Raw genomic sequence first — 14,532 nt, 5'->3', positions numbered from 1 at the left:
GCTAGTATCCAAAATCTATAAAGAGCTCACCAAACTCCACACCCGAAAAACAAATAACCCAGTGAAGAAATGGCAGAAAACATGAATAGACACTTCTCTAAAGAAGACATCTGTTGGCCAACAGGCACATGAAAAGATGCTCAATGTCGCTCCTCATCAGGGAAATACAAATGAAAACCACACTCAGATATCACCTCATGCCAGTCAGAGTGGCCAAAATGAACAAATCAGGAGACTATAGATCCTGGAGAGAATGTGGAGAAACAGGAACCCTCTTGTACTGTTGGTGGGAATGCAAATTGGATCAGCCACTCTGGAAAACAGTGTGGAGGTTCCTCAAAAAGTTAAAAATAGACCTACCCTATGACCCGGCAGTAGCACTGCTAGGAATTTCCCCAAGGGATACAGGAGTACTGATGCATAGGGGCACTTGTACCCCAATGTTTATAGCAGCACTCTCAACAATAGCCAAATTATGGAAAGAGCAGAAATGTCCACCAACTGATGAATGGATAAAGAAATTGTGGTTTATATACACAATGGAGTACTACAGGGCAATGAGAAAGAATGAAATATGGACCTTTGTAGCAACATGGATGGAACTGGAGAGTGTGATGCTAAGTGAAATAAGCCATACAGAGAAAGACAGATACCATATGGTTTCATTCTTATGTCGATCCTGAGAAACTTAACAGAAATCCATGGGGGAGGGGAAGGAAAAAAAAAGAGGTTAGAATGGAAGAAAGCCAAAGCATAAGAGACTCTTAAAAACTGAGAACAAACTGAGGGTTGATGGGGGGTGGGAGGGAGGGGAGGGTGGGTGATGGGTATTGAGGAGGGCACCTTTTGGGATGAGCACTGGATGTTGTATGGAAACTAATTTGACAATAAACTTCATATATTGAAAAAAAAAAACAAAAAACAACAACAACAAATAAATAGTTTACCACTAAGCCTATTGTGTGCAGTTGCCTTACGTTTCTTGTCAGGTAACTGGTTACGTGGGTACAATTTAATTTGTAATACCTGAAGTGATAGTGCTGTTTCTCTCAACGTGATATATTTTCTAAAGTTCCACTTGTAATTTTGGCTGAATAATAATTTCTTCACACAGAAGTTGTGGTTAGGCAGAATAAGATTTTGGCTTCCATTTTTAACAACAATAACATTAAGAAAGACATATGGAGAAAAAGGAAATTTATACTACTTTTTGAAAGAAATTTATACTATTAGTGGGTTGTTACCAACTAAGTTGGTAAATCTTTTGGGACCAAATAATTTAATTATCTTATTCAAAAGCCAATTAGATCATGAAATATACCAAAAAGGGTTTTGGAAAACGCAACTGAATTATGTAAGTGAAAAATGCTATGAGTGGCAAATATATTTTTTCAAATACAATATTATTGTATTATTACTATTATAATATTATGAACTCTAGGAAACTATTTCACTTGATTTCTATTTTTATATAAGAATTTAAAATTCTATATACAAACTAGTTGGATATTATTCCTTTGCCGTTATAAGCACATAGGGAAGCAGTTAATATTTTTACTTCAGGTCATAGCTGAAATTGTATAACCTTTCCAATAATTTTGATTAAAATTATAAAACAGTAATATTCTTCATTTGAAATCCAGGTCTCAAAGAATCCAGTTTAATCCCAGCAATTAGAGGTATACTTGAACCTTGTATACTCCAAACAATACAAACTGCTGTCTGGGAACGAGCATATATAGTTGAAATTGTTTTAATACAAGTGACAGATGAGTCCTAAAATGGTACTTGCATGCCATTCTAAGCTTTCATAATTTATTTCTTCATGGCTGCCCAAAACAATATGATCTTGGATTAACAGTGTGTCCATTGTGACTAATAATTTTTCTCTTTGTATTTCAGTGTCATACATTCATAAAAATATTTTAACATTGTAAATTTGATTTAAATGATTAGTAGATAAATAAGGCTTCCCCTTCATACTCTTTTCTTGTTCTTTATGACTGTACTGTAAATTGTATCACTTGTCTTTAAAATGTATTATTATTTTCCTTGGAAAGAAACATCCTGTCTATTGTATTATCCCCTTTTCAGATACTCTTGGGATGTACACCAGCTGTGAAACAGAAGAATAAATTAGAAATGATTATAATTAGAAAATGAGCCTGCTTGTAATTTCCCCCTCCACTTAAGACCAAAGCTGGAACTACCATAAAATGACACCAGGAGGCCCTATTATAATCTGTATCAGATAAGCAGATTCACAAAATCTTCAAATGATCTTCCAAAAATCATATTGAATTAGACATGTTTGGGTTTTTGTGTAGAGTTTGAACAAAGATGAGGAAGTGACTTCACTCAAGCAATTTCTTAAGCACCTGTATATCAGTTTCTCTTTGGGAATATCATTTCTATGACTTAGAATCCACCCGAATAATCAAGCACAGATGTTATAACACAGATAGTAGCTCATGTGTTTCTTTTAGGAAGTTACAGGATTTGTGAGGGCATATTGGTAATGCAGTCAGTTAAACCCAAGCAGACTAAGAAGTAAAATCATCATTCAGTCTCCTATTACACAAGCATCATTGTTTTTTTTTTTTTTTTTAATTCAACTAACCTAGTAGTCCTGAAGTGGAAAAAAAAATCTTGATGCTTTAACTTGAATGAAAACCTTAATAGTTAAAGAGAATTTACCAATCCTAAATTTGACTGAATGGTTGTATTTATCAAGATTCTCCAGAGAAAACTAAACCAATAGGATGGATAGATATGTAGGTAGATAGATGATAGATACATAGATGGATAGATAGATAGAGAGATAGATAGATAGACAGATAGATAGATAGATAGATGATAGATAGATGATAGATAGATGGTATAGGTATAAATATAGACAGAGACAGAGAGAGAGATAGGGAAGAGGATAGGGAGGGAGAGGGAGGGAGGGTGAGGGAGAAGGAGAGAGAGAGAGAGAGAGAGAGAGAGAGAGAGAGAGAGAGAGAGAGATGGAGAAATTTGTTTCAAGGAATTTACTCATGCAGTTGTGCAACTGATTCTTAAATCTTCAGAGCAGGCTGGCAATTCCAGAAAAAAAAAATTGTATTTGCTATCTTGAGTCTGAAGGTAGTCTGGAGACAGAATTTCTTTTTCTTTGGGGAACCTCCTTATTTGCTCTTAAGGCTTTCCACTGAATGGAAGAGGCCCACCCATATTATTAAGAGTAATTGCTTTAATCAGAGTCTACTTATTAAAATGTTAATCACACCTAAAAAATATTTTCACAGCAACACCCTGTTTGGTGTTTGAACAAACCAATGGACATCATAGTTTAGGTAAGGTGAAACATAAAACTAACTATAATGGCTTATCAAACTGCAAAAAAATACTTCAGGGAATATGTACAAAGCCAATCACTGCAGCATTATTTGTCAGAATACTCAACTGACACTCTTACAAATAGCCATCAACGAAGAGACCTGTTGATAAATTACAATACAAGCCACCAAAGAAATATCAAAGAGAAGTGAAAAGAAGGAAGCAGCTGGCTATATACAGATATGGGAAGGTCTCTAAGATGCACTGTTTTGAAAAATGACAGACAGAACAATATGTATATTAAGCAATCTTTTGTGGAACAGGGAGAGGGTGAAGTTAGATGTGTATAAAAATCCAAGGAAGAAGGCAATCAAAACATAAAAATGTTTCACTACGGTGATGAGGGGATAGGTATGTAGACACGAAGCAGCTTGACAAGAGAATCAGATAATGGATAGGGGATAGAGAGAGGATAAGGGATAGGGGATAACGCACTAACTGAAACTATCCATCACAGATCTTGGTATAATTTTGGACTTTGAAACACACGGATGTTCATTCTTTATAGAAAATTATAAATTAATAGATCGATAAAAAATGGGGACGACATCTTCAAACATATTTTGTCTTCCCACATATGTTCAGTTTCCCTTATGTTTTTTGAAATAATAAGCACTGAAAACAATAAGAAAGCCTGATTTCAGGCATAAAATTTTAAATGATGTGAAAATACCACCAGAATTTCTTTAATGGTTCTTGCATTTTTCTAAACATTAGTACTTACTTAAAGAATAAACACTAAAATCTTAGAGACCACCAAATTCTTCATACAATGCCTTTAGAGGACTATTTTTCTTTTTTCATATATTAAAATATAAGGTAACTTGCTATATATATATATATATATATATATATATATATATATATATATATATTCATTTGAAATTCTTATAAATGTGAACTTTAAGAATAATGTGACTTTTTGCCCTGTAATTTTTTAGTATAACTTTCACATGCTAATTTATGTAAACATATACAATTATTACCCAAGTACATGTGTATTTGTATGTGCACACATCATACCCAAATGCTGGCCAAAGCTTAGGTATACCCCCCCCTTGGTTCATATGTTCAGAGCATGTATTAATTCTTGTGTAATAGAATAAGTAAACAAGATAAAATATTGCTTTATTGGAATGCTTTATATTTTTACACCTCTTGAAAATTCTGAAAACTTCCATTCTACATTCTACATTATAACTTCCCTGCTTCTTAATTTTACCACATTTTTGTGGAAAAATAAATATTCTTTTTATTTTATTTTTTAAATTTAATGTTGTTTTTTTTTTTTTTTTTTTTTTGAGACAGAGATAGACAGAGCATGAGCAGGGGAGGGGCAGAGAGAGGGACACAGAATCTGAAGCAGGCTCCAGGCTCTGAGCTGTCAGCACAGAACCCGTCGCGGGGCTTGAACTCACAAACTGCGAGATCATGACCTGAGCCGAAGTCGGCTGTTTAACAGACTGAGTCACCCAGGCGCCTCGAAAAATGAATATTCTTAATGCATTTGTATTCTAATAAATTCTTTTTAAAATTTCTTTTAATGTTTATTTATTTTTGAGAGAGTGAGAGAGAGAGAGAGTTCAAGCAGGAGAGGGGCAGAGAGAGGAAGACACAGAATCTGAAGCAGGCTCTGCCTCCAAGCTGTCAGCATGGAGCCTAATGCAGGGCTGGAACACAGGAACCATGATCTGAGCTGCAGTTGGACGCTAAACTGACTGAGCCACCATACACCTGATAAATTCTTAATATAAGTCACCAAGTCATTTTGTATGTGGACATATGTGAATATGCATGTGTGTAAATATAGTAAATTAAATACATTAAGTGCATTATTCAAGTTTCTTTTTATGTAAGTTATATTTCTAAAAATATCTTAAGTGGTGACTCATACAATTTTATTCTAGCAATTGCAGTTATTGAACAATTTTATATTGCATGAAATGATAGAATATGTAAGAGAAAGCTGTACAACTAGAAGAATATTTTATCAAACCCAGATTTGCTGAAATTTGAAGATAAAGATTAGGATTCCTGGCTGCTAAGAACATACCGTTATCATAGTCTCAAAATACAACCAGGGGATAAATACAAATATAAAATCTTATTTTTGTATAGAACAAGATTATGTGACCTAGGTCTTATATGGGACAGCAGTATGAATCTTTCCAGATTGCTTGATTTTATGTTTTATATTCACACAGGTAAATAAGGCAGAGACATTACAGTATAAAAGAAGTGGGACACACATAAGAGAAGAAATGTTCTACTATTTACATCAGATTTCAGCAAGCTGGAGATCTGTCTTGAATGACGGTGCTCATGCAAGAGCAAAAAAAAAATGGAACAAAACGTGAGTTCTATGGGAAATCTCGGACCAAAATATAGTTAATCAATTAAGACACATTTCAAGTACTGTAATGGTTTTTGAGAATATTGTTAGTACCTTCCAAAGAACATTTAATAATCCAGTAGAATTTGACACTCTTTCAGACATCAGCTTTTATTTGTAAATTCTCAATTCTTCTGTTATTATATGTGAAATGAGCGGCAGAATTTACCATTTCACATCTAAAATTGCTGGTTCTCTTAATATAAGAGATAAATATAATATTTGAAATGCAACAAAATGCCACTTTTAATTGTTAATATAAATATAAGTAAAAATTTCTAAATATAATAGTTATTATATTTACTTATCTAATTGTTATTTTTTGATACAATGAATTTTTTTATTTTTTTTTCAACAATTATTTATTTTTGGGACAGAGAGAGACAGAGCCTGAACGGGGGAGGGGCAGAGAGAGAGGGAGACACAGAATCGGAAACAGGCTCCAGGCTCTGAGCCATCAGCCCAGAGCCGGACGTGGGGCTCGAACTCTCGGACCGCGAGATCGTGACCTGGCTGAAGTCAGACGCTTAACCGACTGCGCCACCAGGCGCCCCTTGATACAATGAATTTTAATAATAGTACCATGCTTACAACTACAGGTACTGGTCCATAGATCGATTTTAAAATTAATTTCGAACTAGTAATTATAGAAAAAAATGCTTTTGAAACTCTGAAATGCTAGAAATGGGTAATACATAGTTTAAGACAAAGTTTTTACAATAAAAGTTTCAACTGCCTGGTGGTACTGTTTACTTGTTTCAAGTTAACCACTTAAATAAGAAACGTAAGCAGTTTTATACATTGCTATCAATTGATTCGAAGAGTTGTATGCACCTTCATGTTCGCTGCAACATCCCTCACAATAAACAAGATATGAAGACAACCTAAGTGTCTGCCAGGGGATGAAGGTATAAAGAGATGAGATATATATATGAGATACATACACACTTGCGGAAATACACACTGAGATATTAGGTCCTGAAGAAGGAAGGAAATCCTGCCATTTGCATCTTAGATTAAAAGTTGAGGACATATGCGAAGTGAAATAAGTCTGACAGAGAAAGACAAACACCGCATAATAACACTTACGTGCGGGATCGTTAAAAAGCCAAATTCATGGAAAGCAAGAATAGAGAGGTGGTTCCCAGGAGTTGGGGGATGTGAAAAAATGGGTAGATATTGGTGAAAGAATACAAACTTCCAGCTATTGGATTAACAAATTCCCGAGATCTAATGTATACATTATAATTACAGCTAATAATACTGCATTATATACTTTAAAGTTGCTAAGAGAATAGATCTTAAGTGTTCTCATCATCCACACAAAAAAAGGTAATTATGTGACAGGATGAAGTTATTAGCGAATACTATGGTGGTAAACATTTTGTAACATATAAATTTATCAAATCAACATGATATATACTATAATTTACCCAACATTATATGCCAATGATGTATCAACAAAGCTGGGGGAAAAAAACTTTTCACAATCTCTCTTCCAGGTTTCTGGATCATGCTTTCAAAGGAATTTGTTACTTTTGCCAAGTCACAAATTACCCAATAACCAAGCTGTGTAAAATGAATTTATTATGCTAAAACATTCTGTGGAGTCATGGATTTCTACAAGGCACAGCAGGGACAGCCTCGCCTGTCTCTCACTCATAATGTCTGGAGTTTCAGGTACACGACGTGAAAATTAGGGGCTAGAATCATATAATGTCTTATCTCCTCACAGGTCTAATGGTTGATAATGGCTATGAGCGGAGAGTCATAGTTACTCTGCACATGGACATTGTCATGTGATGTCTTCACATTGGCTAATTTGGGTTTCTTCATAGCATGGTAACTGGGTTCCCAAGGCAGATGTCCCAAAGAGAGAATTGGGTGCCCAACTGGAAATTGTACTGCCTTTGTTAGACTAGCCTGAAGTAACACAGTTTCACCACAATATCTTCATTGGACAGTTACAAAGTCCTTCCTAGTTTCAAGGAGAGGAGAAATAGATTCCATTTCGTAATGAAGAATATCAATTTTCTACAAGAGGAGCCAGAAATATTGCTGTGACCCTTTTCAGAAAATACCATCTTCCATGTTGCACCCTTTGACAACAACAATGAACTCTCTTTCATATGCATGGGACACTCAGATGGACATATGTTGGCAGTTTCTAACCTAATGATCAGTCCTCTTGCCTGCAAATGATGCATTATAGCTCTTGGCTCCTTCCTCCTGGGGCTTAAGGTTTATCATCTGAGTCTTATTTCCTTTTCCGTAACAAAAGAGGTCATTTTGCAACTCAGCTGTTTTCCCAACTTATTTCTCATTCTTTGAAGTTTATTTATATAGATAAATCAAATATCTATCTGCATTGTACTCTCTTTAACACAATTATTTAAAAAAATATTTGGGATTTCTTATTAATTGATTCATAACCATAGGTAGAATTCCTACACCTACAAGTCTTATCAAGATAAGCTCTTTTTTATTTTGGTCTCCTCTACAGATGCTCTGGGATTTCAAACTTACATCCTTCTTTTTGTCTTTTTTCTTGTAAAAACATTTAATGTTTATTTATTTTGGGTGGATGGATGGGGGAGATGAAGATCCAAAGAGGGTTCTTTGCTGACAGCAGAGAGTCTGATGTGGGGCTCCGATTCATGAACTCATGAGATTATGACCTGAGTCGAAGTTGGACACTTAACTAATTGAGCTACCGAGGTGCCCCAAAATTCAATTCTACAGGGATTTTATTTAACTGAGAGTCATGCCTTTAAGATTTTTAGAGGGCCTTTCTTTGCTTCAGTGAATGATATTCTGAAACACAACCTCCCAATTTCTTTCTAGGATCCTAACAAGGTCCTATCCTGAATTTGATGTTAGCACTGAAGTCTTTTCTTAATCTGGAAATACTGAAGAGACTGGGAAGGACACAGTTTTGTTTTCAAACCTATCATTTCTTGGATCCATTGTATTTAATAGATCTTTCTTTAACTTATCTGATCCCTCTCCTACTATCCTTGTCAATAGCAAGAAAAAGGCAAGCAACAGTTCTCACCTGCTGTGTCTTCTTGTTGGCTAGATTATTAGGTTTTAGGTTTTATTTAATTCTTTTTCTTTTTTCTTTTCTTTTTTTTTTTTTTACTTTCCATGTTACCACGGTTAACAGTATTGTTAAAATTTTAGCCATTACATACAAGGAACACTTTTTCTTTATCTCCAGTGATATGTTTTGCACTTTCATTTAAGTACTCACTGACAATTTCCTCAAGGGTTATCACATTTCACTTAATAATCTCTTCAGAAGCATGGTTTGAAAACCCCTGACATGTTTTTAGTTTTTTGTTATGGCACTGTCTCCTCTGGGAACCAAAACCTATTTAAGTTTTTCTGACTGCATAACACAGTACCAAATCATCCCAACTTAGTAAAATACACACACACACACACACACACACACACACACACACACACACCTTTTTGTTGTTTCAATAACTTCTGTGATCCGGGAACCAAAACCTATTTAAGTTTTTCTGACTGCATAACACAGTACCAAATCATTCCAACTTAGTAAAACACACACACACACACACACACACACACACACACACACACACACCTTTTTGTTGTTTCAATAACTTCTGTGATCCGGGAATTAAGACAAGAAACAGCAAGAATGACTTGGATTCATAATCTGTGGGCCTCAGAAAAAAGAATTGAAACCCGTGGGCTAAATTCAACTGCAGCTTTGTTCACTCAAAATGATAGTAGACGCTGGTTGTAAGCTGGCCATCTGTTTTCTGTAGGGCTCTGTATAGACTAAGTGGGGCATGGGTTCCTTACAGCATGGCGACTGGGTTTCAAGACCAATATTCAAGAAACACAGTGAACACCAGCTGGAAGTCATCCCACTTTTTCCGACCTAAATCCAGAATTATATAGTGTCACCTCCACTACATTGTAGTCATTGAGGCAGCCATCAAGCCTTGTTTATTTTCAAGGGAATGGGAGATTCATTCTACTACTTTGGGGGAGTGGAGTTGTTTGGGACTAGAACTATTGCTGTGGTTGCTTTCTGAAAATAACAATCCGCCACAGAATGAGATGTCAAAGTAAAATATTTAAAAACAGTCTGTTGCTTAGTTTGTGGATATAAACATTTTATTGGTATATTGCAATAAATTAGACAAAGGAGACCTAACTAGCATTTTTATCTAGACTCATGATATCAGTTTTACATATATCAAAACAGCTTTATTATTCTCAATGCATGATGTTAAATAATCATTGTATTATGTTTTCACTCATAATAGTGTAGAATACAATAGTGCTTTTTATATATTTGTAGTTCATAAGATGTTATTTTAAATAAAAAGGATTCTTTGGCTAAAATATTTGACAACCACTGTTAGAGAAAAAGGGCTTCAAATAACTGTATGTAAAAAGAATTGAAACATTCAATTTGAGTCTTAACATACTTTGTGTTGACCACTGTCAAGAAAATGGCTTAGCAGTGATACTAAAGGGCTAGGAAATCTAACATTCTAATCATATGTCAAAGTAGACAAGGGGATGTGTTGTATGCTTGGAAGCTATATTTTTTGAATCAATGCTTTCTTACAAAGACCTAAAATTCATAAATTATTATGGTTTTAAATATAACCAGTAGGGACCAGTATACTAAGAAAGATCTCAGAACATTGTCTTACGAATCTGATGGTCCATTCTGAAGACAAATGGAATGGATGATAGGGAGTCACATGTACTAATGACATGAAACTCTCTAGAATCATAAACTTGTATCTTAATAGCTTAAAATATATAATGATAAGAAAACAATTATATAGCGTGGGCCTTTAATGTAGGTAGATTCACTATATACATAGTAACGATAGCACAAAGATCAGGAGAGTGGAACAACATTGTTATAAGGTCCTTAGATTTTAAGTGAGGAAATAAAACACTGACTGGAAGTAGAATATGACAGTTAAGGATATGTGGTGTAATTCTAAAGAAACTAGAAAAATTAATGCAAAGACGTATAGATAAAAAGTGAATATAAGAATTAAAATGGGAGTAGGAAAAAAATCCCCAAATACCCAAAAGTTCTGGAGACAAGTAAAAGGAACAAAAGGAAGACAAGTAAAAAGGAACAAAGGCCAACAAAACAAAGAGAAAACATCTTGAAAAATGATCAACATACCCAAACATATTTAAATGAAATATAAATGGAATGAATTAATTGTAATGAAGTAATTTTTAACAGGATAAAATTAAAAAAACAAACCCTATTAATTTTCTCCTACTAGCTTACTTTAAATATAAAAAACGCAGACAGTATAAAGTAAGAGAATAGAAAGAGAAATACTATACCAACATTACAAAGAAGTGTTCTGGAATGGCTATACTAAGAGCAGGCAAAAAATCTTTGAGGACGAAGAGTATATAATAGCTAAAGCTGTCATTTCATAATGACAGAAGGGCAGTTCTTAAGATATATACAGAAATCATAAATGTGATCACAATACTTCACTTAAAAATTACCATTAAAAAAGTAAATATATATATTAAGCAATAATTGACAGAAGGGTGAAGTAGACAAATTCAATAATATTATTTTGAAACTCTGAAGACTATTCTCTCATCAAAGGATAGACAACCCAGAAACCAATGTGCAAGGATGTGGGAAATTATTAAATATGAAGAAAAAATAAGTTTACAGTGGAAGTTACAGTGGAAAAATAAGAAAAAAATAAGTTTCCTAGCGTTTATTACTTTACGTGTGGGCTATTTAACACCACCAATGTTGGGATGTCATCAACATGTACATACTGATATTATGCACTGAGAGATACACATCAATTTTGTAGTATTTCTGATAAAAATGCAAAGCTGAAACCTAACAATGAAGAAACACAAGACAAAGCCAAATTGCAGGGCATTCCACAAAATAACTTTGTAAGACTAATTGGACATAGTCTTTAAAGTCTATGAAACAAAAATGTTTCAGATTAAAGGAGAATAAAGATGAAGAATCGGTAAACACATTATGTCACCCTAGAGTACATGTGAGACAAAGGTAAAACAAACCGTAAATAATAGTGTTGACATAACTGATAATTTATAGTTCATTTGAGTAAGTCATGGATAGAAAACAGAATTCTATAAATATTAAATCTTTAAATTTACATAAGAAAATACACTTGTTATTAGAAAATGTGCTCTGTGGTTTTAAGTGGTAAAGGAAAATAATATTTCCAGGTATCAAGCAGTGCATAACTGATTTCTGTGTATTCAAATTATAATAAAATTAAAGGTTGCAAAATAGTATAAAAATCATGAAATGCTAGTTTTGAATTACTTTTAGTTCCTAACTTAAAGATTTTACTTAAGTATATAAAATATATTTTAGAAAATTCTGTAGGCACAATGAAAATAGATTAACAGTGGCTTCTACTGATTTAAAGTGTTAATTATTCAGGGTGCCTAGGTGGCTCAGTCGGTTAAGCCTCCATCCTTGGCTCAGGTCATGATCTCGTGGTTTACAAATTCAAGCCCCACATCAGGCTCTGTGCTGACAGCTCAGAACCTGGAGTCTCCTTCAGATTCTGTGTCTCCCTCTCTCTCTGCCCCTCCCCCCTCATGCTCTGTCTCTCTCTCCTTCAAAAAAAATTTAAATAAACTGTTAATTACTTGTAACCTATTTTGGTATTATTAAATCAGGTTAAGTTATATGTATCGATTTTTGTCTTATTTGAATATTTATGTTAACATTCCAGATACAGTTGTATTATTTTTATCATTTTATTTCTTTTAGAGAGAGAAGAGTGGGGGATGAGGGGAGAGGGGCAAAGGGAGAGAGAGAGAACCTTAGGCAGGCTCCATGCTCAACACAGATCCCCATGAACCTGGATCATGACATGAGCCAAAATCAAGAGTCAGACACTCAACCGAGACACTCATATGCCGCTAGAAAAGTTATGTTTTAAAAACAGAATAATCCAATCTATCACATCTATTGTTTTTATTACCTAACTGCTTAGTTAAAATAATTATAATAATTTCATTTTTAATTCAGTTGTATAGATCTTCTAATCTTAGGTATTTCTGTGTTCCTCTACTACATTTTACTGGCTGTTTGGCTTTGGAATGTTCTTTGTTCTCTCCCTGCATCAGTTTTATTGATACAGTAATAACTCCTATATCATATGGATACTGTGATTAACCAGAAACACAACTGAATACATAAGAAGTTACTGCTAATTGTTATTAAATAGAGGCAGTATTTGTCATTTTCTAGAAATGAGTCCGGTTTCTTGAGTTCAAGTCCAGTTTTGTCACTTAATGAATGAGTTAACCTTTCTTTGCATCAGTTTCCCTTGCTATAAAATGCAAAAAGTAATACTATCTACCTCATGCGGTATTATTGTCTGAATAAAATCACATGGAAAATAGTGTGTAGTTCTTACATTAAATAGTAATAATAATAACAGTAATAATAAAATCATTAATCACAGGCCAATATATGCTTTTGTATTCCTTTCCTCACCTGTGGCCAGCTCAGCTAACTGTATTAACAGTCACTCAGCAGAACCCATGTTACTTTAGAGTAAGCTATCTGAAAATAGTCCTTCTAAATTCACATAAACCACAAGTTTAGTCCTCGAGGCTTTTAGACATCCTTATTTCCATAGTTTTTGCAATCTAAGAAGAAAATAAAAAATAACTATTTCATTTATTTTCCTTTGCTATAGACAGTTTCTTAGTTTAAAGAACTTTGTACAATTGCTAATATATTATTTTTCTGAAAAAAATTCTATACTAAATTCATTTTGGATGTAAATTTCACCCAAAATATTTAATTTAATTTAATTTCAATGACTCTTTCAATAACAATCTCAATGATGAAGTAGGATTATTTTAATGTCTATAAATGCTATGAAAATGATCAACATGTGAAAGAAAATCAATAAACTAAATATATATTATGGTAGCTAGATTTCAAAAATGGTCCTTAGTGATGCCCACCTCTTGATATTCACCCATTTGTGTACTACACTCTCCTTAAGTGTGGGTCAGACATAGCTACTTCTAACAAATAGACTACCACTATTGCTATAAGCCATAACTTTCATGATTAGTTTAGGTATGATTGTGGCTTTTATCTCTTGCTAGCAGACCCGCTCTATTGGCTTTTCGGCTTACATGCTTTAATGAGTAAACTGCCATATTGGAGAGGCCCACTTGGCAAAGAGCTGAGGGCAGAATCAGTCAACAAGATTGCTAGGAACTGATTTCTGCTAATATTCTGTCCAGTTAAACATTGAGATGACTTTGGCCTAGCCAATTTTTTTTTTTTTATTGCAATCCATAAGAATCCCTGAAGAAGAGAATTCAGTTAAGGTGTGCCTAGAAATTTGATCCCAGAAACTGAAATAATATACGTGTGTTTTTTAAGCTGATAAATTTTTGGGTTAAGTTGTTATACAGAAATAGAAAGTGAATACATTAGTTTACCCATAAATCAACAAAAGGACCATGTTAGAATGCATTTGACTCTTTTAGGATAAATTATCATCAACGAATTGATAAATATGTATATTGTTTGTTTTTACTAGAAGAAATAATTTCTCAAAAAGAGATCCCCTACTGGGGTGCAGCAACTCAAAGGTAATTTCAAGAGATACTAAATCCTGTTTCATTAGATAATTCCCATTCACATAATACAAAGTCAAAGAACTAACACTTAGTTTGAAACTAGCATT

This window comes from Felis catus, chromosome B1, assembly GCF_018350175.1.
Source record: "Felis catus isolate Fca126 chromosome B1, F.catus_Fca126_mat1.0, whole genome shotgun sequence".
Lineage (NCBI taxonomy): Eukaryota > Metazoa > Chordata > Mammalia > Carnivora > Felidae > Felis > Felis catus.
The sequence above is the reverse complement of the archived record's forward strand: the minus strand, read 5'-3'. Positions refer to the sequence as shown.